Raw genomic sequence first — 12,949 nt, forward strand, 5'->3', positions numbered from 1 at the left:
AGAACACCTCGACAGAGAAACGCACATGCATACTAAATTTTGCAAAAAGTTTTGGACAGTCCACCTAAGTAGGTTATTTTTAGGGATCTTTTCCATTTGTATGACTCTGACGGTTGCTCAGATGGCAGGCAGAGAAGGGGTGGGCTGAGCAACAAGCTGCCACTCCCTCCAACACCGAGACTGGTTCTGCTGCGCTAGCTGTGCCCCTCCTCACTCACCACGCCCCAGCTCCACGTCTGCACTTCTCAGAGCTTTATAGGAAAAGATGGCTTTCCTCAGTAGAATGGGCTAGAGTTGGTTATGGCCCAACCTTCGTGTGAGGTTGTCACCTGAACCAAAACTTGACCCTCCCACTCCCCAATACCTTAGCTGTAATCACCTAACTAGATAGGCTGCTGAGAATAGCTTAGTATATTCAACTTAACTACAGCCAGATCTTGGAATGCCTGGCCCATGCCTGGGAATGGAATCTACAGGTCATTGGATAAGGTTGTTAAAGCATGTCGCGGGTAAAACATTTTAAATCCTTCTTGTTCATAGGAGAGGCTCAGTAACTGACAAGGGATGAAAAAAACCTATTGGGACTTACCCGGTGGCGCAGTGGTTAAGAATCCTCCTGCCAATGCAGGGGACAGGGGTTGAAGCCCTGGTCCGGGAAGCTCCCACATGCCGCGGAGCAACTAAGCCCATGCACCACAACTACTGAGCCTGTGCTCTAGAGCCCGCGAGCCACAACCACTGAAGCCCGCGGTGCCTAGCGCCTGTGCTCCGCAGCAAGAGAAGCCACTGCAACGTAGAGTAGCCCCTGCTTGCCGCTAGAGAAAGCCTGCGTGCAGCAATGAAGACGCAACACAGCCAAAAGTAAATAAAATAAATAAATTTATTTTTTTAAAAAAAGAAAGAAAAAGTCCTGTTAATTGTGAAGTTCCAACATCAAACCTCATGATGCTAATAATGACTACCCTGTACTATGCAGCAGCCATGCACATGTTCACACATTTAATATTCCTGTGGTTTTTCACATTTTACAGATGAGGATGACTGGGACTCAGATATTAGATATCTTGTTCTAGCTCCCGTTCTATGTCACACAGTGCTAGGAAGTGACTGAGTCAGGATTTAAACAGTCTCAAAAGCCTGGTCACCCACTGCTGCCCATCTCTCAACATCTCTTATAAAAGAATAAGCAACAGGAAAGTATTGGGATTTCCCTGGTGGTCTGGTGGTTAGGATTTGGTACCTTCACTGCCGTGGCTGGGGTTCAATCCTAGGTCAGGGAACTGAGATCCCACAAGCTGTGTGGTGTGCCAAAAAAAAGGGAAAATGTGCATTTTTTCCATCAGAAGATGTCAAGGGAATTTCATCAAGACCAAATACATGTTTTTAAGCTGTCATTTGAAAGTAAAACCACACATCCTTGAGGGCAAGGACTGTATCTAGATCAGTTGAATTCCCAAAGCCTAACACAGTTCCTGGTTAGTTAGTTCCTAGGTACGTACAGTTTTGGCGAATTCTTCATTTTACCTTATTTCCACCCATACAGCGTTAAAATCCTAAAAACTGAAACGTCTTAAAATGCTTTGTTTTAGGTAAGCATGTCTCCATCATAAAGTTGGGTGCTTTCTGAGGATGTGGCTCATTGATCGGGGAGTATTTGGAAGGCGAGAACCTCTCGGGAATAAAGTCTGTTAACTCACACTACCTGAGGTGGCCAGAAATTTCAAGTCATTAAATATAGGCCTGATTCACTGTGTGGTACCTCATGACAGAATGAGAGAGAGAAGCCACAAAACGTGACCTGAGGGAACAAAAAGCCCGATCTGCGCTCCTACATCAGTGACACAGGATCTTTCCAGCCAAAGAAAAAGCCCTGAACTTATGTGGAGACTATATTCAGGAACTTAATGCACATAGTAATGCCATCTAACCAGAAAGCTATGGTAGCTGTAAAATTCCTTTAACAGTATACTTCCTTCTTGGTACATGAACCTTATAAGTAATTGAACAGAGGAAACCTAGTTCCATCAAATTATACTCAAAAGCAATCAATTTATATAGGAAGGTAACTTTTTTTTTTTTTTTTGAGGTACGCAGGCCTCTCACTGTTGTGGCCTCTCCCATTGCGGAGCACAGGCTCTGGACGCGCAGGCTCAGCGGCCATGGCTCACGGGCCCAGCCGCTCCGCGGCATGTGGGATCTTCCCGGACCGGGGCACGAACCCGTGTCCCCTGCATCAGCAGGCGGACTCTCAACCACTGCGCCACCAGGGAAGCTCCCCACTGGCTTTTGAGACCTGTAACTGGGGGCTTTTGGCTCCTTTGACAGTTGATTTTAGCAGCACGGCCCTTCACAGCAGTCTCTTGTTTGGGGAGGAATAGGCAAGAGGTGGGGAAGTGGAGATTAACTGTGTTTTCCTGTCATTCTATTCATAGCCCCCAAAGCTATTATGATCTGTTAGTTGATAGTTGCCTTCCTCAAATATTGGCTCACAGAAAGGGGAGGGAATGGGAATTTCGGGATGCCTTGATAAGTGACCTCACTCTATCCCTCTAGGCACTGGTTCTGGTTAAATCTGCAGCCGCTTGAGTCCCAGGACTCAATCCTCAGAGCCTGGAGTGGGGATGGGAGGCTTTTCCTGGTAACTATTAATCACCAGCAGGGGGAGCGCGAGGATCGCAGATTCTCTTAAGTGTGATTTAAAACCCTTTACAGAGTAGAGTGGGTTTTCAAAACTGTTGAAGACTGATAGTTATGAATCACTTGCCTTCTAGCTCAAATTTTCATTCAACTTTGCAATTTAAACTGTATGATGACATCAGGAAGGTATTAAGGCCAAGCATTAGAATCAACCAGTAAAGCTACAGAAGAAAAGAATCTGTAAATGGTGAGGACAGGAAGGGATTATTGAGAAGAGCTACTGGGGTGCTGGTAATACTGTTTCTTGATCTGATGTTGGTTATAGGAATGTGTTCAGTTTGTGAAAATTCATCAAGCTATAACACATAGTATAGGTACATTTTTCTGTATATGTATTAATTTCAATAAAATGTTTTAAAAACTAAAAACAAAACCTCTATGTATAACACAAGATATGTATTGGATTAGGGTGACTGTTCTTTTTACCCCATAAATCTTAACCTTATCGGAGTCACAAGACCCTCTGAAAAAGACCCAAGGTTAAGAACTTTTGCAGCAGCAAAATGGAGAAAAGGAGCTAAGCACATGAACAGATAGTTCACCAAAAAAAGAAATACAAACATATGAAAAGATGCTTACTTTCAGTCTTCAAAAAAATGAATGCTTGTTAAAAGTGCACAGAGATACCAATTGTAACCTATCTGGTTGGCAACAATTCCAAAGTTTGAGAGCACATTCGGTGGGGTTGGAGGTAGGGGGTGGGCCGTAGGCAACAGGCTCGCTCAGATATTACTGGAGGGATTGTGAAATGACAAGTCTAGGCATCCACCCTGTAGATGACATTTGTAGATCCATGCAATGACTTATGTAAAAGGTTAGCCATTGCAGCATTGGTTGTAAGAGAAAACGATTGGAAACAACCCAGATGTCCATCTGTACAGGACCGGGCACAGAAACCGTGGTGCGGCTCCATGCAGAAGCGCTAGGTAGCTGGAAACAGAGGAAGCTCTTTGTGGACTGAGGAAAGCTCTCCAAGATACAGTAAGTAAACAACAAACAAACAAAAAACCAAGATGTGAGCTAAGAATATATATTTGTATTACTTGTGTGTGAATAAAGAAACACTGAAAAGGTATACAGGACAGCAAGAGAAGCAGGTCAGAGCATGGGGCGGGGGGGGGGAGCCAGACTTTGTACCGTGGACCTTGGGTTCTGATTTTTGAATCCTGAAGTATCTTACCTACGCCAAACAACAGCCGCGGCAGATTTAAAGAGCCCTGTTCTGAAGCTGTTGAGCTAAGCTTCTAGACTCTCATACTTGTTATTTCTGCCAACTGCGCAATGGCTGGGTTTGGTTTTTTAACTTTGAATGAAGCTGTGTCTTGATGAGAGTCTTCAACTTATTCTGCATTTGAGCTGCTGTGTCACGGTTTCCTGGCTCAGACTCAACTCCCAAGAATTCTTTCCTTGCCCTGCCTGTGCTCTAAACCAGTCTGCCGCCCTCTCAAGGGTTGACATCTACCTATAATTCATGAGCATCTTATTCTGCCTGAGGGAAGAGGAAAAGGTTTCACCAAAAGAGTGCTCCTGTGCCCTCAGATGCCATCTGAGACCTTGGTCTTCGTCCGTTCACCTTTGCCTGTCTCTACCGCCATTCTTTTCCGTTCCCACCTCCTTAAAGTGTCTTCCCTCCAAGACCAGCCCCCACTGTAACGTCACTTTGGTTCCTGTCTCTTGCACCTTCTCTGGAAACTCACACCATTTTTTCTGTACGTGCAAACATACATCATGTCTTCTCCTGTATTTAAAAAAACAAAAACAAAACAAACAAAAAAACCCCACAAAACCCGAACCCTCAAAGCCCCTTTCTACCTGGATTCCCCCTAAGTTCCCGTCCTTTTTCTCCCCATTAGACCATAGTCAGTGTCTCTCCTTTGATTCTCATTGTTCAGTCTGCTGCAACCAGACTTCCATCCTCACTGAAACGCTTCTGGCCAAGGGCAGGAGTGGCTTCCTTGCTACTGAATCCAGCAGCCCCTTTCTCAGCTCTCACGTTGCTTGAGTTCTGAGCACTGTCTGACGCTGGTCGTGGCCTCCTCCTCAACTCACTCCCCTTCCAGCTTCTGTGGTCCCTGCGCCCAGGGCCGTCGTCGCTGCCTGTCCTGCTCCGTCTCCTCCCCAGGCTCCTCTTCTGCTCATCTGCGGTCCTCAGGCCTCGCCGCACCATGCTTCTCAGCTCATTCACTCCCTGGGTGAGCCTGTGTCAGAGAATAGAGAAATCCACTCTGACTAGCTTGAGTGGAAAAGGAATTTACTGGAAGGATGTCAGAAAGCTCACTCAACAAAAGGGAATGCTGAACAGCCAGGCCTCATCAGACTGGGGACACAGCCTTTGCCAGGGGCCAGGAATTCGCAGGCAGCCCCTCGCCATCAGATGCCACGCGTTTGTGATCCCTCCACGCCGCTCTGCACAGGATTCAGGTTCTGAGGGGAGAAGCCCTGGGTGGCCCTGCAGCAGCCGTCAGCCTTTGTCCCCCACTACCAGTACCCGGGGACGACCATTGTCAGCATTTTGTCGCAGTGCTGTGATGTGCCTAGGAGCCAGGCTGGATCTGTTAGAAGTCCGGCTTCACCACACCCACCCCTCTGTGTGGCCTTGGACATGCTGCCCAAGCCCCTGTGCCTCCATTTACTGCTCTGAAAAATGGGGGTAATGATAAGACCCACCTCAGAGGGCTTGGAGAGGATCGAGTGAGTGATTTGATAGGATGCTGCCAGGTTCCTGGTGAGTGTCCAACAAATGTTAGCTGCTATTATTATTATTATTTTAAATGTATCTATTTTTTTAATTTCATTATTTTTTTTTGGCTGCATTGCACAGCATGTGGGATCTTAGTTCCCCGACCAGGGATCGAACCCGCACCCCCTGCAATGGAAGTGTGAAGTCTTAACCACTGGACTGCCAGGGAATTCCCTAAATGTATGTATTTTTATTGCTGATAAACTATGTATACAGTTTTATATTCTGCTTTTTTTTTTCATTAACTATTGTAAGCATCTTCCATGGCACAAAATATTCCTCAAAAACATTTTTTTTTTTTTTGGCCATGCTGTGCACCATGCGGGATCTTAGTTCCCTAACTAGGGATCAAACCCATGCCCCCTGTAGTGGAATTGTGGAGTCTTTTTTTTCCTTTAAATTTATTTATTTATAATAAATAAATTATTTATTATAAATATTATTATTTATAATAAATAAATTGTTTTTGGCTGCGTTGGGTCTTTGTTGCTGCGTGTGGGCTTTCTCTGGTTGCAGCGGTGCGTGGGCTTCTCATTGCGTTGGCTTCTCTTCTTGCGGAGCACGGGCTCTAGGCACGCGGGCTCAGTAGTTGTGGCTCGCAGGCTCTAGAGCGCAGGCTCAGTAGTTGTGGTGCATGGGCTTAGTTGCTCCGCAGCATGTGCGATCTTCCAGACCAGGGATCGAACCCGTGTCCCCTGCATTGGCAGGCGGGTTCCTAACCACTGCACCACCAGGGAAGTCCAGGAAGCACAGAGTCTTAACCACTGGACTGCCAGGGAAGTCCCCAAAACATAATTTTAGTGACTGAATTCTAGTCCATTACTTATATTCATAATTTCTTCTGGAGTTAACCATTACTTTATTTTTGGACAGTTGTGTCTGTGTGTGTTGTATATGTGTGTGTTTGCTATAATAAAGAACTCTGAAAAACAGCACATACTGTGTGATTCCATTTATATAAAGTGCAAAAATAGAAGTAATCGATGCTGTTAAAAGTCAGGACTGAGGTTATATGGTGGGGTGGGGGGCAGAAGTCACTGGAAGAGTGCAGGAGAGGGGCAGCCTGTGATGCTGATAACATACAGTTTCTTTATCTGGGCGCTGGGTCCATGGGCCCGTTCTAGGTGTGAAAATTAATCAAGCTGTATTCTTAGGACATGTGCATTTTTCTGTATGTATATCATACTTCAATAAAAACAAGAATAAAAATGAAAAGAACTCTGAGCTGAAAAATCCTTGTTTGTGTGTATATATACACATAAAAACGTGTGTGTATATATATCTAAGAATGATTATTTACTCAGAGTAGAATTTTACACCTGGAACACCTGAGTGAGAAGGAATGAGCTGTTTAAAGTCGCCAGTAACGCACTGATAAATTGCCTAAAAGAAAGGTTATCAGCCATTCACACATTCAGGGTCCACCTCCCTACACCCTCTCCAGCAGTGAGATGATCTTGTTTAAGTCTGCCTGTTGTAGCTGTCATTCCTTTATAAGGTCACTTTTATTTACCACATTTCACTGAGATGGTAGGAGATGGTTCCCTGCCCAAGGTGCTTCTGCATACGTTACCTTTTATAATGTTAATAAATTAACTGAGGAGTCCCATAAACCCTGGATAGGCATATTAACTTGCTTCCTGCCAGGACCATTTTCCCGTGTGTGGAAATATAACCCGTGGCGCTGGTAGTACATTGGGTTTTCTTGTTTCCCTTTTCCCCTTGCCCTAAGATGTTTAGCACATGGCATCTCTTCCTGGGGACAGCACAGTTCCCCAATCCCAGTAATAGGCTCTAAAGGAACCTGGCTCAGGTAAGTTACAAGCTTAGATGGACAGACCCATTAATCTGAACTCTGCATGTGGCCTTCTCTTCTCAATATACCTGGCCAATCTTTGTCCATATTTCAAATTCAGATTTCCATTCAATGTACTGCTCTCACTTGCAGTTACCCTAGCAGTGTTATTCTAACCTCACAGAAAGAGAGCTTTGTTAAAATGAACTACTGTTTCTAAGTCCTTTATATTTTGCAAAATGCATTCACACACGACAGCTTGAATCCCCAAAACAATTCTGGGAGGTAGGTATGTTTATCTCCATTTTACAGTTGAGGCCCAGAGAGGTGAAGCCACTTGTCCAGCTGGAGATTGTCAAGGTCAGATCTTAAATCCCTGCTCTTCCTAAAGCATGGTGCCTTCAGCAAAGGAGAGCCAGAAGGCTGTGAATTACTTCGGGGATAGGAGAACCTGCTTTGGTTGAAGGAATAATTGCTGAAGAGGAGTTGAGGATTAGAGGCCACAGAAGGAGTGCAAGCATGTTAGGCCTGTGGTTATGAGAGCCTGTGGCTGGACCTGCTCTCGTTATTATGGGGCCCGGGGGTGGGGGTAGGTCTCTGGGACTCCAGAGACCAGGGCTCCCTCTTGCTCTCTCCAGGGCCCCCATTTCTACCGCTTCCTGCTGCTCAGCCCTTGGGCAAGTCACTGTACTCTGAGTCTCAGTTTCTCCACCTGCAAAATGGATATAACTACCTCTCTCTGCCAATTTAGAAGAATTACTTTGAGGATCTGGTGAGATGGGGCATATGATGCTGCCCTGGGAATTTTATTTTATTATTTATTTATTTTTGGCTGCTTTGGGTCTTCTTTGCTGTGCGCAGGCTTTCTCTAGTTGCGGCGAGCAGGGGCTGCTCTGTTGCGGTGGCTTCTCTCACTGCGGAGCACAGCCTCTAGGCACGCGAGCTTCAGTAGTTGTGGCACACTGGCTCAGTAGTTGTGGCTCGCGGGCTCTAGAGCACAGGCTCAGTAGTTGTGGTGCACAGGCTTAGCTGCTCCGCGGCGTGTGGGATCTTCCCGGACCAGGGCTCAAGCCCGTGTCCCCTGCATTGGCAGGCAGATTCTCAACCACTGCGCCACCAGGGAAGTCCCGTTGCCTTGGGAATTTTAAAGTGTGGGGCACAAGGAATCCCTTAAGCCGTGTCAATTGTGCTGAGGTTGAAAAACCCTGACCTACACCTTTGCCAGTGCTGGATATTGCCATTCTTTTTAATCTTGCCAATCTGGTAGTTCTAAAAATGATACCTTATTTTACTTTGTACCTCTTCAGGAGAATGGAGTTATTTTTACTTTCTCCTTAATATATTATTTGATTTGTTTGTTTGTTTTTTGGCTGAGGCTCACGGCTTGCAGGATTTTAGTTCCCCAACCAGGGATTGAACCCAGGCCCCAGCAGTGAAAGCGCCGAGTCCTAACCACTGGACTGCCAGGGAATTCCTTGCATTTGTTATAATGAACATGTAATATTTTTGTATTTTTTTGAAAAGCCATTAAAGGCTTTTTAAAAAGCTATACCTCTTTGCTGGTTCGTATGCAGTCTATTCTTAAGGTTTGATCGTGTAAGTGCCTGCTTGTTTTTCCCTGATAAGGCGTAGCAAGAAATCCTCAATGTGGGCCTTGAGAAGCTGTCAATATTTCAGGTTCAAGTCCCCTATCCTCTGGCTTCAGAATTTCTCCATTTCTCTTCCAAAGTACCTTCTTCCAGCAGACACCCAGGCCCAGGAGCCACCTCCGAGGATCATTTTAGTCCAGAGACACTCCTCACCACAGACCAGGGCTCCAAGACAAAAGCTTTCCCAGGCTGACCTTAGGGCACCCGAACACCTGCCATGGACTCAGCTGCCCAGACGCCAGGAAAAATAAAATCCTCAGGCTCCTTTCTTAGCTGTGAAACCTGAGATCCATTCACCCTGTGCACCTCCCAGGCATTGCAGCCAGCCAAGGCCGTGGGGCTTCTGCAGAACCTGGGGCTGCTGGTATCAGCTCTGGTGTGTGGAGGATGTGCCCACATTTCCCTCCTCTGGGTCCTGTCCAAATGGAAAAGGGCTAGAGCCCTGCCCCAAGCCCAGCCCAGCATGGCAAGGACCCCTAGAGAAGGGTCCCACTCCTTTTACTTGGCCCAGAGCAAGCCATAGCCAGCCTGAAGGAAGTGTCCATGGAGGACTTGTTGGTATTACCTGGATCCTCCTGAGAAAATGTCCCACGTGGCAGAAATGGCGTAGGCTTGCCTGAAGCCTTTGCAGATGGCCCAGTAGCAGACTTTCAAAGTGGGCAGGCAGCTCCTCCTGGCCCAGGGCCAGGCAGGCAGGACTTCTGCCCGTGGTTCTATGCATTTGATGTGCAGCTCACTGTGGCTTTACAGGAAGTAAGGGCAGATGTGAGGCTGCCTCGTCTAATGGCTCTGTCCACTCTCTGGAATCCACACAGATCCATTCACACAGTGGGATGGAACGTCCACCCTGTGAGGCCATGGATGCCTGAGACGCCCCTGCATTGTTGACTTAGAAAGAGAGAGAGAGAGAAAGAGAGACTTAGAAAGAGAGAGAGAAAGAGAGAGAGAGAGAGAGAGCACGCGCTGTTAAGAGGCTCCTGGAGGGAAGGGGAGGGAGTGATGTGAGGGAAAGAACACCCACCCACAAGTCAGGGCCTGAGTTCTGCTCCTGCGTGGCTCTTTCTCTGGGACACATAAACCACTTTACTTCTTTGGGCCTCAGCTTTCTTGCTAATCGGTTATGGATAGCACTAACTCTTTTCCAATTTGCAATTTTCTTAAATAAAAACATTGTCAATTAGATAAAGCTGGCTAAAATAAGTGAGAGATTTTAAATGAAGTTTAGAACCAGTCCAGTTCCTGTTGGTTAGTTTTTCTTATTCAGAAGTAATAGGTGCTCAGAACAGGAAAAAAAAAAAAAAAAAGAAGATACAGCCAAGCGAAAAGTAGTTCATAGAGAATTCATAGAGAACACCCAGAATTCCACCGATCCAGAGACCGTGCTTGTTGGTGTCTTGTTGGGATCCTTCCAGAAAAGAGGTTCTTAACGTGTATTGGTGGATGGGCTTTGGGGGAAGAGAGCCCCTGAATGATTTAACAAATCCCCTCTCATGAGCCATTTAGGATGTTCCCATTATTTTACCATTACAAAGAATGCCGTGCAGAGAGAAGCCAGATGAAAAAGAATTAGAACTTAATGAGAAAACAAGAAGAAAAACAATCTGAACACCTGACAAAAATGCTTTAAAGGGCACAAAAGGAGTGCACAAAAATTACCATTCAGAGACAAAGGATTAGTGCTCATTTTCAGCCATTTACATTTAGGTCAACAAATATTTACCGGGCAGATGCTGTTACATGCCAGACCCTGTGCCAGGTGCTTCCCTCCTGAAGAAGAGATCTTCAGGTGAAGCAACCAATCCCACGGTCTGCTCCTCAAGTCAATGCCCAGCATCTGTGATGTCCTGCCCTGGCAGGAAGGGCCTGCCAGCTCCCTGTTGAGTCATTGACCTGTGAGCATGCCCAGACCTTCCAACAAAGTATCCGTGAACAGATGGCCACGGCATGGGGGCAGCAAGGCCCAGACCTTTGAGGACAGACTATGCTGGTGACACTAGAAAAGGTTCTGCAGCCTCAAGAGGGGATGAGTGGGGATGGAGAGAAGCTGAGTCAGCCCTGACTGGAGGATATAAACTGCTGTCCACCCTGCAAAAAGCCCGTGTGCCTGAGAGCAGTGCTTTTCCCACTCGTGTGTGTTGATCTCCTGGGGGTCTTGTTAATTGTGGATTTCGATTTAGCAGGTCTAGGGTTGGGCCTGAGATTCTGCATGTCTTACTAGTTCCCAGTGATGTGCTGATACTTCAGACCAGACTTTGAGTAGCAAAGCCCTAGGGCAGTGGAATCACAGTCTCCCGGAAGAACTTTAAAAATATGGAAAGTTTGGGGCTTCCCTGGTGGTGCAGTGGTTGAGAGTCCGCCTGCCGATGCAGGGGACACGGGTTCGTGCCCTGGTCTGGGAAGATCCCACGTGCCGCGGAGCGGCTGGGCCCGTGAGCCATGGCCGCTGAGCCTGTGCATCCGGAGCCTGTGCTCCGCAACGGGAGAGGCCACAACAGTGAGAGGCCCGCGTACCGCAAAAAAAAAAAAAAAAAAAAAGGAAAGTTTGGCTTCCCCCAAACCTACTGATTCAGAATCTTCTGGTCCATTTATTCAGTAGTTCTCAACCTGGACTTCATGTTAGAAGCATTTGAATGGTTTTTTAAAAAGCCGATTCCCAGGGTCAAGAATCACGTGATAGACTCCCTTCTTCCTTCCCTCCCTCCCTCCCTCTCTCTCTTGCGGCTTTAGTTTGAAAGTCTCCCGCAGGTGACTCTGATGACCAGCCCAGTTTGCTTGGGGACCAGAGGCAGTGTTTCTGAGTCCTGGCCGCACATCAGAGTCACCCAAGAGCTTTACAACTTGTCAATATCAGGGCCCCTCCCCGCAGACCAATTGATTGAGAATTTCTAGGGGCTGAAGCCAAGTGATTAGCGTTTCACAAAGTTCCCCAGGGTGCAGGCCCTAGGGTAGAGACTGATATAAAAATCATCTTGAGATTCTTAGTGGAAGTACAAGTTACCACACTCTCTGCCGAACATTCAGTTCAAGGTCTGGGGTGAGGGCCAGGAACCTGTATGTTTAACAAGAGATGCTCATGAGATGGCAAGTTTGGGAAACGTTAAGGTAGAAAAAAGATCCTTGGGTTGGAGTCAGAAAGACAGTGCTCCTGGCTGTGTGACTTCTCACAGGTCACTTAGCCTCTCTGAGATTTGTATCTCCATTGATAAACCAGAGATGATAATAACTGCCTGAGGCAGGGATGGATAAGATCTGTTTACCCATCCATAGGACAGTTGTTGGAAAGTGGCTGCTACAGGCCAGGGACTCACATACCCAGCTCTGCTTTGCATTTAAGTGGGGCAGCCACAGGGTTCTGTCCAGTGGAATGTGAGCAGAATGAGGAGTGCTCACCTGGTGTTCTGCTCTCTCTTTACTATCTGCCCATAAAGATCGATGCCCATTGGATATCAATGCCTGGGTGATCTTGGAAGCCACAAAGGCAGGTTGACAGAACCCCCTGCCCCTCCCCACACCGGCTGCTAATTGGACTTAATGTGACTGAAAAAAAAACTTCAACTGGGTAAAGAAAGTCACTGGGATTTGGCAGTTTAGCTGTTACAGTAGCTAGTGCTATGTTAACTAACACACTGCCTCGAGGATTGTGGCAAAAACTAAGTTATCAAAAGTAGAGGCTGCAAACAAACTACACGAGGGCTTAGCTCTGGCTCACAAGTATGTTTGTTACAAGACCAACTTGGGGTCTATGAGTGGCCACAATCCCCACCACACCCTGTGGGATCATACCTGGCCGGCCTCATATTTACGGCATTTATGGCATTTCTCTGACCTCTGTGGCTTCCTGAGTCAGCGGGCCCTGATGTAATAGATGTAGAAGTTAGATGTATTCGCTGTTAGGATTTTTCACAGTGAATTCCTTTAGGTGACTTTTAATTCCCAGGAGAATCATTCATCCTGCCCAGAATTTGGAAGCAAAATCTCCTGAGTGATCCTTACTGGCTGAAGGATGTCGTCCAGCCCCACCCCACCCTGTGACCATTTCAGCATCTGTTCTATGGAGGTAGCAGGAGG

Source organism: Leucopleurus acutus (assembly GCF_964270905.1).
Source record: "Leucopleurus acutus genome assembly, chromosome: 16".
NCBI classification, from domain to species: Eukaryota; Metazoa; Chordata; class Mammalia; order Artiodactyla; family Delphinidae; genus Leucopleurus; species Leucopleurus acutus.